At 52.2% G+C, this 12,742-nt stretch overlaps 1 long non-coding RNA gene across 8 annotated transcripts in view; it reads right to left on the bottom strand.

Moving 5' to 3' along the window:
- LOC309814430 overlaps nt 1-12,742 on the bottom strand; it is a 372,229-nt gene that overhangs the window by 156,817 nt on the left and 202,670 nt on the right. For all 8 annotated transcript variants that reach the window (XR_014295675.1, XR_014295676.1, XR_014295677.1 and 5 more), the window contains one exon: nt 9,126-9,303. This is a non-coding gene — a long non-coding RNA (uncharacterized lncRNA). The remainder of the gene's footprint in view (nt 1-9,125; nt 9,304-12,742) is intronic.

Here is a 12,742-nt window from a genome sequence, read left to right as displayed (position 1 = left end):
GCTAAATGTTTGCCTGGTGCCCACGAACAAGGGCCAACAGTACCTGAGCACCTGAGCTTGGGACCATGAGCACATGCCAGCCCTTCTCTTCTCAGGCCCACTTGCAAATGGTCAGAGCTATCTCAAGGCTCTCCCACGATGTGGAGGCCAACTCCTTGCTTGTTAAGAGAAGCCGCCAGGGAAAGGGGCTTCCCCATCCCCTCCCCCCCAGGAGAAGCATCTGCTCTGGAGGGAAGGACAGACATACCTGATTAGAATCCCATCACAGCCACTAACCAGCTGTGTAACCTCAGGCAAGTCGCTTCACCTCTCTGAGCCTCAGCTGTCTCGTTCGTAAAGTGGGGCTTCCTTGAGAATTTAACGGGACGGGCTTCCTCCAGGTGGGTCCTGCTTTGCTTAGAGCTGAACCCTTAGTGCCACGCACAAAGCTTAACAACAAAGGAATGTTTAACAAGCTTGTGGCAAATGGGTGACTATTAATAGCTACGTGGATCAAGGGCTTAACAAGGAGCCAGGCACTTTTCTAAACGCTTCCCATATACCAGTTCATTTAATTTTTACAGTGAGACATAGACTATAATGAGCCCCATTTCACAAGTGAGCACACTGAGACTTGGCAAAAAAAACCTGAATCACTTGTCCGAGGTCACCCAACTAGTAAGTGGCAGAGCCAGGATTTGAACCCAGGCGATCTGAAACTAGAGCCTGAGCTTATAACCACCGGGTCCCAACTGAAGAGAGAGCAGGGAGAAAAGAGGTGCAATGAAATGCCTATCACTTAGAGTGGCACACCCCTGAGGGGTTGATCCATATCTGTGAAATCGATGCAGTCATTAAAAGCAGAGAAAGCACTCAACAATTGCTTCTGTTTCCCATCTGCAGGGTCTCTGGGATACAGAGATGCACAGAGAGGGCCCCTGACCACAGGGAACGTAGAAACCCCAATGGTACCCAGAGCGCTGCCAACTCTCTTGCAGGAGCACCCAGTAGAGGCTCACGCCAGCGGCTCTCCGGCTCAGGAGATATTCAGATATTTTTAAATATCTGAATTGGCTTCCAGAATTTAAAAATTGGAGATTTCACATAAAAATCCAGATTCCTGGTGTAGAAAAGTGTTTTCCATTTGGCTGTGTGCTGGTCTCACTTCTTATTGTATGTTTCTGGCCTGGCCCCTGGGGGCATCTGAGTTTGCAACCTCCTCGCGGACAGGGCTGTGGGATGCTGGGGGTGGGGGCATATGATCTCGTTGGCTGATGGCTCAGAGAGAGGCCCAGCCTTGGGAGGGTTTTCTCGTCTTGCTTGGATAAAGATGACTCACGGGGCCAGTATGGGTCTCCAGCAGAGCCAGCTTTCCTTTCCTACTTTGTTTTCATAAAGCAGAAATAGAAGTTTCCATAACGTGTGCAACTCCACCCAGCGCTGGCAGGCTTGGGAAGTCACTGCTGTTTGTGAGCATCCAAGGGAGAGTTTTGGTTGGAAGCCTGCTATTGCTCCCGCGTTCACGAGATGCACAGCAGGACGGCGTGTGCTCATCTTCAAGGTCGGAGCTGCCTGAAGACAGGGACTCCCCACTGGGCCCTCTCTGGGGGAGATGGTCAAGGGGCTGGATCCCCCAGGCCACAGGAGAGCAGGAGAACCAGAGACCTAGTCCAGGTTCTATCCGTCTATCCATCCCTCTATCCTTCCTTCCTGCCTGCCTTCCTCCATCTACCCATTCAAGGACTGTTTACTGAGACCCTTCTATGTTTCAGACTCCCCATGCTGTTCTCCGAAGATACAGAAATGGACAAAACACACGAAAACTTCTCTATCCCCACAAAGTCTACAGTCAATTCGGGGAGACAGACATCAAAAAGGTAGTGACAGACGAAAATTAGGGAACGACCGAGGGTCCATGAATAGATTTAGTTTGGCTCATCCTCATCCTAGAATGGGACACCGTGTGGCCCTTTAAATGAAGCAGATATCTGTATGGTGACACAGAGCAACCTCTAATTGAAAGAAGCCAGGGCTCCAATAGTGACTACAGTGTGTCCATTTGTAAAGAACGGAGTCCTTGGCGGGGCTTTCACGGACTTGTACTTGCAAAAAAGGTCTCTGAGAATCCACAAGAAATCAGAAACAGTGGATGCCTCAGGGATAAAGCTCGGGTGCTAGGGTACAAGGAGGTGAGAGAGCTTTGGTGCTGTGTAAACGTTTGCTTTTTTGAATGTGTAACTTTTTTTCAATAAAGTGGCAGCGAAATTTAAGGTAGATGGATGGATAGACAGATAGATGCATGAGAGATGAGAGAGAGAGGAAGAAGACGAAGAAGAAGAGGAGGGGGAAGGGGGAAGGGGAGAAGGATGAAAAGGAGGAAGAAAGAGGCACCGGGAGAAAAGAAAAAGAAAAAGCCTTTACAAGTGTGGTGGTTTGGTAAGTATTTTGAAAGAGAAATCCTGGCTGCCATGGGGCATTCAGAGAAAGTTTCCCTGAAGAGAGGGCACTTGGGCTGGCACACTGAGGATGAATAGGAGTTGCCTTTGTGCAGAGATGGGCACAGATTTCCCGGCACTGAGAGGAGCAGTGGGTCCCCAGGGCCATCCCTCCCCTCTCTGGACCTCAAGTGCTACATCTGTAAAGGAAAGAAGACACCTCTCAGCCAAGGTCTAGGAAACGCTAGCAAGCAGCAGAGGCATGTCTGAATCCAGGCTGTCTTAACCTCTACAAGGGCCCCTCCTTGCCTCCTCTTGGTCCACCTTCCCTGTTGCAATAGATAGAACTGGCCAACACTGGGACAAGCAAGAAAAAGAAAGAAAATCTGCCTGTATATCAAAGCTCACGGTCACTTAAACTCCAAAGATGATCTTTGTGTCTCTCTAGGGGGCGGGCGATCCCTTGTACCTTTCTGCCCCTCCCCACCCAATGAATTACGGAGGACAAGCAGGTTAATGTATCTGAGTGGAGGGATGCCAGCTGCTCCTTGTACTGGTGTATGATAATAACAGCAGATATTTCATGAGTGTTAGCTTCATGTCAGGCACTTGGCATGCAAGATCCCATTCCGTCCCCCAGGCAAGCCCAAGAGATAGGTAACTTCGTGGCTATTGATCCCTGTTCATGAGATGACAGTCCTGAGGCTCAGAGAAGTTTAGTTATTTGCTCAAGGCTGCAGAGCTACTAAGTGTTGCAGTTAGAATCTGAATCCAGGTTACGCTGACCCCAGAGTTTGTTCGCTTAACCGCCAACCTTCATTGCTGCCCATCCCTCAGGGGGCCCTTCCTCTCCAGGCATCGAGGCCAGGGAAGGCTGCCTGGAAGAGTGCCATTTAGGTGATGCCTGGGAGGACAAGAGGGCTTTAAATTCCCCCTTTAAGAGAATTAGCCATTTTCCACAAGGAGATTTCCTCAAGAATAAAGGGCCCCAGAGACATTAAAAGGAAACTCATAAAAAATTCATCTCTGAGTAGTAATTGCATCATAAAAAGTATTGAGTTGGAGTGCAAATGCAAATTGGGCCGTGTAAATTAATGATGTAAACAGTTGGATCGAGGGCACACATCCAGAGAATGTCCTACTCCAGCCTCCTCGATGTGCGAGGCAAAGCGGGCAGGGGGGCCATGTGCCCTGAGGTTTGAGGGACATTCTCAGACCATCAGTGGCCACTGTCTCAGACCCCAAATCCTTTAGCGCCTCTTGGAGATGTGGGTGAACTCTCTGTTTCCATCAGCACTTTCTGAACACCTACTGTGTGCAGGGATGGAGCCCCCTTCTTCCTCCCTCCCTCCCAGTTCACTCCACGTGAACTTGCTCAGACTGGAAAATGAAGACGGATGTTTATTGTGAACTTGTGGGTCCACATGGTTATTCATGTCTTGCCTGGTTTGCTGGGGGTCTTGGCGTGTACCTCCGGTACATTCAACAAGCATGTATTGAACACCGGCTATGTATAGGGTGGCGCCCGACCTCAGCTCTCAGAGCCGGTCACAGGAGGTCAGCAGGGACCCAGACAAGACTGGAGGGGTGGGGAGCAGCTCCAGGCAGAGGCAAGCTGGATCACGCCCCTTCTGGAAACCACATGTAGTTGAGTATGGCTGGAAATTGGGGGCTGACAGTGGCGGTGATGAACCTGGGGGGTTAGAACATTCTGGAGGACCTTGTGTGTCTCCCTAAGGAGCTGGGACTTGATTGCCGCTTGGAGAAAATGCAGCCTTCGCTGTCCCCCTGCCAAACTCTGATTCTTGGTCACACAAGAGGTGGGACCTGCAGTTTGTGGGTCTCGTTGAAGTTCAGACGAGGGGCCCCATAACCTTCCTGTGGTTTTTAAACTGTGTTCCATGGCACCCCAAGGTTCTCTGCCTTTCTGGCAGCTCCATGGTGAGGAGTAAGAGTGAGGTTTAAGTGGGCAATGTTCTGGAACCTCCCCTGTTTTAGCCAGATCAGCTCTACCTTTATCATTTTTTTTGTGTGTGTGGTTTTAAATTCCGCATAAGATTTCATGTAGAAAGAGATTCCGTTGCTTACATAAGAATGACTCCCACTTAATGCAGAGTAATGTCCAAATTTTTCAAGACCTTTCATGACCCAGACCAAACCCATTTCTCCAGGCTCAGCTAAACCATTTCCCACCCCCTGCCTCTTACTGCTCTGCACCCCAGCCTCGGGCTACACAGATACTTGCCAAGCCACAGACACTTTCTGCTCCTCTGTGCCACCACCCCTTTCCTCATCCTGTTCTTTCTTCGAGACTGACTTCAAATCCTTCTTCCTCCAGGAAGCCCTCTCTGACCCCTTCAAGTGTCTCTGGCATTGCCGATACACCTTGGGTATTCCCCCCAGAGAGCTCTGATCCACCCAGAGTGAGAGCCTCTTTCTGCTGACTTCGAAAGTCTTTGACGTGGTCATCACCGGGGTCCAATACCAGGCTGGGCATTTGGCAGATCCCCAGAAATGAGAGCAAATGGGTACCGGGAAAGAATGGAGAAAGGGTGGGCTTGGAAAATATATAAGTTAAAGGATGTATGGTCAGATAAATGGATGGGAAGGAGAGGAGACGGGAGGGAGGAAAGATGGAAAGAAGGAAAGGTGGATGGAAGGATGGGAAGGAGGAAGGAAAGAGGGGTAGACGGAAGGAAGGATGGTGGCAGGGCGCACACGCAGACAGCTGGGGGGACGCCACGTTCCACTTTCCCCACCTTCCCAGTGCCCTCTCTGCCCTCACCGCCCTCCCTCCCTCCTGCCTCCATCACAGAGCCAGCCCCTGACATGCCCTCGCCTGCACAGTGATTACTCCTTGAGCAGCCTCCCGTATCCTGTTCCTGCTCTTCCTACAAGCAGAGAAGCAGAAAAATCCATCCTGATGAGGAGGCAGCCACCCACCCTCGGCCCCCCTCCTCCCCCGTCTTTGCAGCCTGTAACTCTCGAGCACTCAGGCAGAAACAGGCAGTCAATTTTTTCCAGGGTTGAGCGCTGGCTGTAAGCCACAGCCCTGCAGGGTGACAGGGGAGGCGGGGGCCGCTCGGGTGGCAAGACCATTTCTCCTCCATCCTGGGGGCAGCGCCTCATGCCTCACTTGACCAGACACTGCCAGCTGTGTCATTCAGGGCACATACACCCTCCCTGCCACCACCACCAGCATGCAACGGGCTCACCTAAGATCCCAGCCCTGTGAAACATCACGGGCAGAGCAGAATTCCCTCTTGGCGTCCATCACACCTTCTCCCCCAGCCCGGCTTCCTGCTCACATGGAAGGCAGCCTCCTTTCACCCCTGCCTGCCCTTGGCCTTAATGGGAGGCTCCCTGGCAGAGGAAAAGGCAAGCGACGTGCTTGTACCCACCCAGGTGTCAAGTGGCTCTTTGCTGTCTCTTTGCTATGGTGGCCACCTAGACATCGCCCCAGCTGCTGCGAGGGCTGACGGCTCCCAGCTGAGCGCCTGGACCTAGCAACTGCCCTTTGCTGGAGAGAGCTGCCTTGTCCAAGGTCAAACCTCCTTCCAGTGTCTGGTCAGTGAGGTACACGGGCCTGGCCTCCTTGCCTCTAGGCAGGACGACTGTAAGAGCCAGCTCAGCTCTGGAGCTCCCATGGGATCAGCTGAGACCCTGGGGGAAACTGAATCACACTCCAACTTCTCTCTGCCTCATTCTGCTTGTTTCCCTACCCACAAAGTATTGATCCTAAGGGTCTCCCTTACTGCATCCCAATAAACCCCCTGCACTCAAAGCCCCAGAGCCTCGGGGTCTGTGTCCAGAGGAGCCAACCTTCAACAGCCTTTTTCGCGTTTACCTATTTAATCTCTGTAACACCTCTGGCTGGAACACCCCCTGATTCACGTCTCAGAGAAGCAGCCTGCCTTGTCCCGGAAGTACTGAGCGGTCAGGGCTGGGATTCCTCCCCAGCGAGCCTAGCACACTCCCAGGTAGTCAGGACTCTGACTCCCGCTATCTCTGCCCTTAGGAGACAACCCGACGGAGATTCATGATTTCTTTCAGACTTTGGGGAGGCCCCCAAGACCAGGGCTCCCTGCCTCCCTGTCGGGGCACCCGGGTGGAGACACACAGCATCCACCCCAGGATCGGACTCCTCATCGGGTTTGCTCACACTGCCTCTCGTCTTCAGCTCTGGATACGGTCGCTCTCCACCTGCCACACTCACCAGTGTCTGGGGGGGCGGGGGTTGGGTCACATGGTGTAACTGGAAGGGCCAGATGCATCTGGCTTCAATCCCGGGCTCTTGGTGGAACGGGCCACCTTACGCTTCTCTGAGCCTCCACGTCCTCATCTTTCAAATGGGCTGTTGTGAGGATTGCGTGGGACAGTATATACCAAAGACTCGGCCCCATGCCCAGCCCACAGCGGCCACTGAGGAGTCCACATTTCCTCCCTTTATCACTGGTGAGAACATCTAATTCGATGAGGATGATTCACGCCGAGCCCTGTGTCAAACATGTGAATCACATCATCTCATTTAATCATTGCAGCAGCTCTGTGAAGCAGGTACCACTGTCATCCCCACTTCACGGGTAAGAACACAGAGGCTTAGAGGAATGCGGTGGAGAATCCACGGTTCTCAGGTGAGGAAGTGGAGCAGCTGGGACTCGAACCCCTCTGTCCAGCTCCAAAGCCCATGTTCTTCACCACCTGGATTCCCTTCTCCTCCTTCTGGGAGCTTTCGGACCCCCAGCTCTTCCACAAGCCCCCATCCCAGTGGGGTCCCTACAATCTGGAACCTTGTCCCCAGGTGTCCTGCTAAGAAAATCAATGGAAATCATGTGTTGTGGGTATCAGGTTGCTCACACCTTCGCCCCCCTGCCTTCTGTGCTGAAACTGACCCTCCAATAACAGGAAAATCCTGTCCCTGGGCTGGAGCTCAAGTTCTCACAGGGCCTCTGTCGCCAGGAAAGCCGTTTGCATCCTCTCGAAGCTCTAATGCCTTCCAGCCGTGGAGAGGAGAGTGCTGGCCGGCCCTGGCGGTGGCCATAAATCCGTAATTGAACAATGTCTGGGACTACCAGTCTCCATAAAGAGGAACCAGAGGAATGTGGTAAAATTGTTCACAAGGCCACGGGGACTTCCTCTGTGGCTGGGCCAGGGGTCCACACTGCTCCATGCAAGCCCCTTCCCCTGGTCGCCCCTGAGCCAGCTCCTGTGCAGGAAGAACACAGGACCAGGAGTCAGCCAGCCCTGGGTTCGAATCTGGCTCTGTCTGCTGGGGGCTTGGTGATGCCACAAAACCTCTCCTTGCCTCAGTTACCGCCTTCCAACTGAGCATCTTGCTCCCAAGGTAGCATTCTTGTGACAGTTCAAAGAGGTAAGGTTTCCCCTACTACAGATGGAAGAATTCTAACTACAGTTATAAGCTTTGCAAACGTCGCTGTGATTGATTGCAGACAGAGAGGGAGGAGATGGGATGGGTACAACGTGGGGGACCAGAGACACCCAGATCAAACCTCCACAGGGGTCTCCACACATCTCCTGCCGATTCCATCCGGGCAGCATATTTGGGTCTTTGGCCAGCCTCCTTTGCCTCATCTCTGCCAGCTCAAAAAGAGGCTACGGGTTTTACCAAGTAGATTACCTGGCACTTAGCTGATGAAATAACACCCTCCCCCCACCAAGATATCGATCAGCCACTGGCAACCGTAGAGCTTGCAGCAGCCTCCGGACAGTTTAAAAAGAAAATCAACCATTAATAAAATTGAATGGTTGGGGGTGGGAGGGAGGGAAAGAAGAAGGGGAGGAGCTGGAGGGAGGGGGTTGGGAAGAAGCGGACACAAGGAAGAAAACTGGGAGAAAAAGTGCCCTTCCGATTTAAAACCCGCATCGCGGAGGCATGAGGGATTGCTCCACAACAGAACGCTGAGCACACGTGTCTGCTAAATTAAAAGTGAAGACTGGACGTCTGCATGACACGAAGGACAGAGGTTGCAAACTCAGGGCAGCCCCACAGGGTGTCTTTTTTGTTCCGCATATGCTTTATTTAAATGGAATTTGCTGCAATATTTTTCAAATGGAAGTTTTCATATAAAAGTCTAGATTTCTGGAATCTCTTGCAAAATTGGGACACGTAGTAATGCTGGGCTTGCATTCCTACAAGGCAGCAGCCGGGTAGAGTGATAGCAGCTGTCCCCGTGGGTGGGACACGTGGAGTCCGGCTTGCTCGGCCCCCATCCGACCCCTGCACTCTCTCCTGTGAGTTACCAGGGCTTTTGAGCTTCAGACCCTGATCCAAAGTCGGACCTGAATGATGTCAAAAATATATATGTGTGGATGGGGCTCGGGGGTATGTGCGTGAGTGACACACCCTGGATAAGTCCATGCCAAAATATTAACAGAGGTGCCTTTCCTTAAATAGGACTTGATCTTCTCATCCTTTTGTACTTACTACTCTCATCAATAGAAAACAACAGACTTGGCTTTAAGGGAAAAAATCAATATATGCAGAGCTGAGTATTATGTATGCTCACAATGACGGCAATTGTACCAAGAAGGAACAGATAAAATGCCAAACTGCGGTCTTCTCCAAATAGGGGAATTGTGGGCAATTGGAATCATCTTCTATCTTTTCTGCAACAAACCTCTTTCATATTTCTAATCAGACAACTACAAACCAGGTACGTGTGAATTAAAAGCAAATCACGATTAACCCACCTTAACAGAGATGTGATTCTGTGGGAAGATGTCTTATTGGAGGAGGGGCCTTGAGCCTGGTAGGAGGGTTTGTCGGGCACTTCTGAGCCCTTTTCTCTAGGATCTGGAACCCGGTGCAGGACACGCTGTCAAATGGCTCAGGCATGTTGTTTCGGTCCCAGACCTCAGATCCCCATCTCTGAAAGCAGAAGAACACAGTAAATTCCTCATAGGGAAGAAAAGGGGAGGCTAGCGTTTTTTATAAGGTCCTATGCGGCAGGCATGGATTGGCATGTTCTCACACATGTGTGTTAACTAAAAAGCCTAGGGGTTGATAAACCAGGCTCTCAATTCAGCCGCGTCCTAGCTCTGTGACCTCATGCAGGCCACTTAACCTCTCTGAGCCTCATTCTTTCTATAAAATAGGGGTCAAACTGACCTCATAGGGTTGGAGGGAGGATTAAGTGAGGAAAAAAATCACATAAAGAGCAGTAGACAGTCAAAAATAACTAGCCATTATTTACATTATACTATTGATGCTATTTTAAAAAACCACCTACTGTGTGCCTGTCAGTGGTGGGAAATGTTTCCCACTCATATCCAGTCAGCCTCCCACAACAACCCAGCAAGTCTGAGGCCATGATGACCCACTCTAAGAAGAGGAAACTGAGTCTTGGTAAGGGGGGGTGACTCATCAGGGATGGCTGTCCCCACAGAGATCAGGTCTGTGTGACTCACAGAAGACTCACTGGCACTGACCACTGGCCCCTGCCCGTAGGAGGCTCTCATCAATGTAGCATTTAAACTGAGATCATCTGAACGTCTACTGAGTGCCCGTGTAAACAGGAGCAGGAATTCTGGAAACAGACCAGATTCAAGAGCTCCCTCCTTCATCACTATACGGCTCAGGCCAGCGCCTTTACCTCGGAGCCTCAGTTTTACGGTCTGTCAAATGGGCGTGCCAATGGGATCCTTGTGAGATTTCATCAAGATGGTAAATGCGTGTAAGGACTTCGTGGAATGGAAGGAGTGATCGATCGTGGTGTAACTATCCCCACTTTACAGATAAGGAAAGTTGTACCCTGCACCATCCACTCATTTCCTTCTTCATCTATCCATTCATTCCCTCCTTCATCCCTTAGCTTGTTTACCAGAGCAGCACATCCCTCTACCCAGGGCTCTAGAAGTATCAGCGCCCCTGAAATGCATGTGGGAGACAGAGGCAGGGAGCAGGTCTCCCCCGACCCCAGGCCTCCTTGTCTCTCGCTGCCGAGGAGGCAGCTGCAGCCAGACATTTGGAAACCATTACAAACATCCCCGTCTGATTCTGTTCCCCCCTGTGCGTAGCTTAAAGCAACAGATTCCAAGGAATTTTGGCTGCGTTCCTTGGCAGAGGGAGACCCAGAGGAATGATGAAGAGAGCTCTCTCCTCTCCACGCCATCCACACATGGTCCTCTTCATGTCAGGGTCCAGAGCAATGGGCAGCAAACCCAGAGGGGTGTGGGCAAGAGTTAACGCCAGGAGGACTTGGGTCTCAGCCTGGACACGGCCACGTCCTGGTGGAGCCACCTCTCTGAGCCTCAGTTTCCCTATCTGTAAATGGAAATAGTCATAGTATGAAGACTCACTACCCTTATTGTGAGGAGCCCACCAGTCAGTATCAATTAAATGCCTGACACATGGTAGGTGTTCAAGAAATTCTATTTCTCTCCCGTTCTCATTTCAAGGTTGCCTTTGATGTGACCAAGCAAGCAGGGAGGTGGATTAAATGAGAGCTTGGTGCAGCAGTGAAGTCCCAGCCTGCTGGATGCCCTCAACAAAGTCACTTTCCATCCCTGTGCCTCAGTTTCCCCAGACTTCCAGCTCTCGCACCCTTTCTCTGCATTGGTGCCCTGCCCGACAGGGGCTCCCAGCATGACCCTAGCCTAGGTGGCCCTCCAAAGCCCTCCGAGTCTTCCTCTTTCCCCTCCCTCTCCTCCATCATTTTCTCTCATTTTTTTCTGTTTCCTTGTTCTCCCTCTTTTTCCTCCTTCCTCTGTCTCTCTTTCTCCCCTGTTCCTTTGGTTACATCCTCTCATGTGTTTCCTTTGCTCTTCTCCCTCTCCATCCTCCCTCCTCAATCCCCATGTCTTTTTGTCTGTCTCTCTCTTTAAATGTCTCTCTGTGTCTGTCTCTCTCTTGCTCTGTCTGTCCCTCTTTCCTACTCGTGCTTTCTCTCTCTCTCTCTCTCTCTCTCACTCACTCTCTCTCTCCCCCTCTCCCACTCACTCTCTCTCTCCCCCTCTCCACCCCATCACTTTGTTCCCTGCCCCTCCATGCATCTCTGCCTCTCTACCCATCTCTTCCCAACTCCCACCTACCTGCATCCATTCACTTCAACCAGCCTCTCCCAGGAAATCGCCACAAGCCCATTCATCCCAGAAGGAGCCAAGACTCTGTCGGGAGCCACAACGTTCCCTGATGAGGCTCCGATGAGCGATTTCTCTCCGCACAGAGTCACTGAGCTCTATTAGACCGGTTCCTACAGGGCTGCCCTGTATATTCTCCATCTGCCCCTCAGCTTCTCCCTCATCTGAATCACCCAGCCCTGTACTCTGTGAACGTAGCTTCTGCAGACCACATCGCCTGGCTCACTCAGCCCTGGCTTCTGGATGCAGATCCTGAAGGGGCTCAGGGTGCGGAAGGCAAGGGAGACTGGGGAGTTTGTTGTCCTGACTCCGCCCCTGCAGTCCAGGCCCTGGTGGGCAGCTATCTCCTGCAGCCACACCTCTCTCCAGGTCCCAGTAACACCCCTTCTCTCTCCTCCAGGCCTCGGGGTACTAATGGCTCCCCTCTGTTGCCAGCCCAGAGGTGCTGCACCATCCTTTTGGGCCCCCTTAACTCTGGCCACACTCTGATCCTTCCTCCCTTCATTACATGTCCCCTTGGTCACCCCAGGTTGAGTTGCTACTTGTTTCCTGCTGTGACACAGATGGATGCAAATTCTCTCCTTCTGCTGAACCCCTCGTGCCATCTTCTCCCCCTCTTCTCTCCTCTCACCCCTCCCCACCCCTCTGCTCACACCCACCCTCCTATACTGGGCCCAGATCTGCTCCCCAGACTGGGAGCTCCATAAGGGACAGACCTTGCCTAGACCTCCCAGGCCCCCTTGCTCAGTCCACTGCACTTAGTCAGCTCTCAGGGGCTGTTAAGGTATCACTGAATGAATCAGGGCAGTGGGGGAGCAAGATCGTGGCCAGCATGCCAGCAAGTCAGGTGTGTCTGCAGCACTGCCTGGGATGCTCAAAGGAGTCCACTCTGGTCCTGTCCCTCCCCCTCCACGGGCATCCTGTCAGAGCCCCTGCAGCCCTGCGGTGGGGGGGGGGGGTCCCTGACAACGGGGCGCTGCCAGGCTCCAGCTCCACCAATTCCACAGCACCTCTCCACACGCCCCGAGCTCACGGATGGGAGGGCTCCCCAGCTCCTGGCGCCTGTTCAAGCTGCCTGGTGAACTAAATTGATTTTTTATCGTTGCTCTGGAGCGAGCTTAATGAATCTGTTAGTGACGGCCGCCTGCCCCAAACGCCTCCCAGTGCCTGTGCCTCTAGAACCGCTCTTCCTATGAAAGAAAAGGAGTTATTTAAGGTTCAGCCTGTGC

This window comes from Mesoplodon mirus (assembly GCF_964341445.2).
Source record: "Mesoplodon mirus genome assembly, chromosome: 13".
Lineage (NCBI taxonomy): Eukaryota > Metazoa > Chordata > Mammalia > Artiodactyla > Ziphiidae > Mesoplodon > Mesoplodon mirus.
The sequence above is the reverse complement of the archived record's forward strand: the minus strand, read 5'-3'. Positions and strand labels throughout refer to the sequence as shown.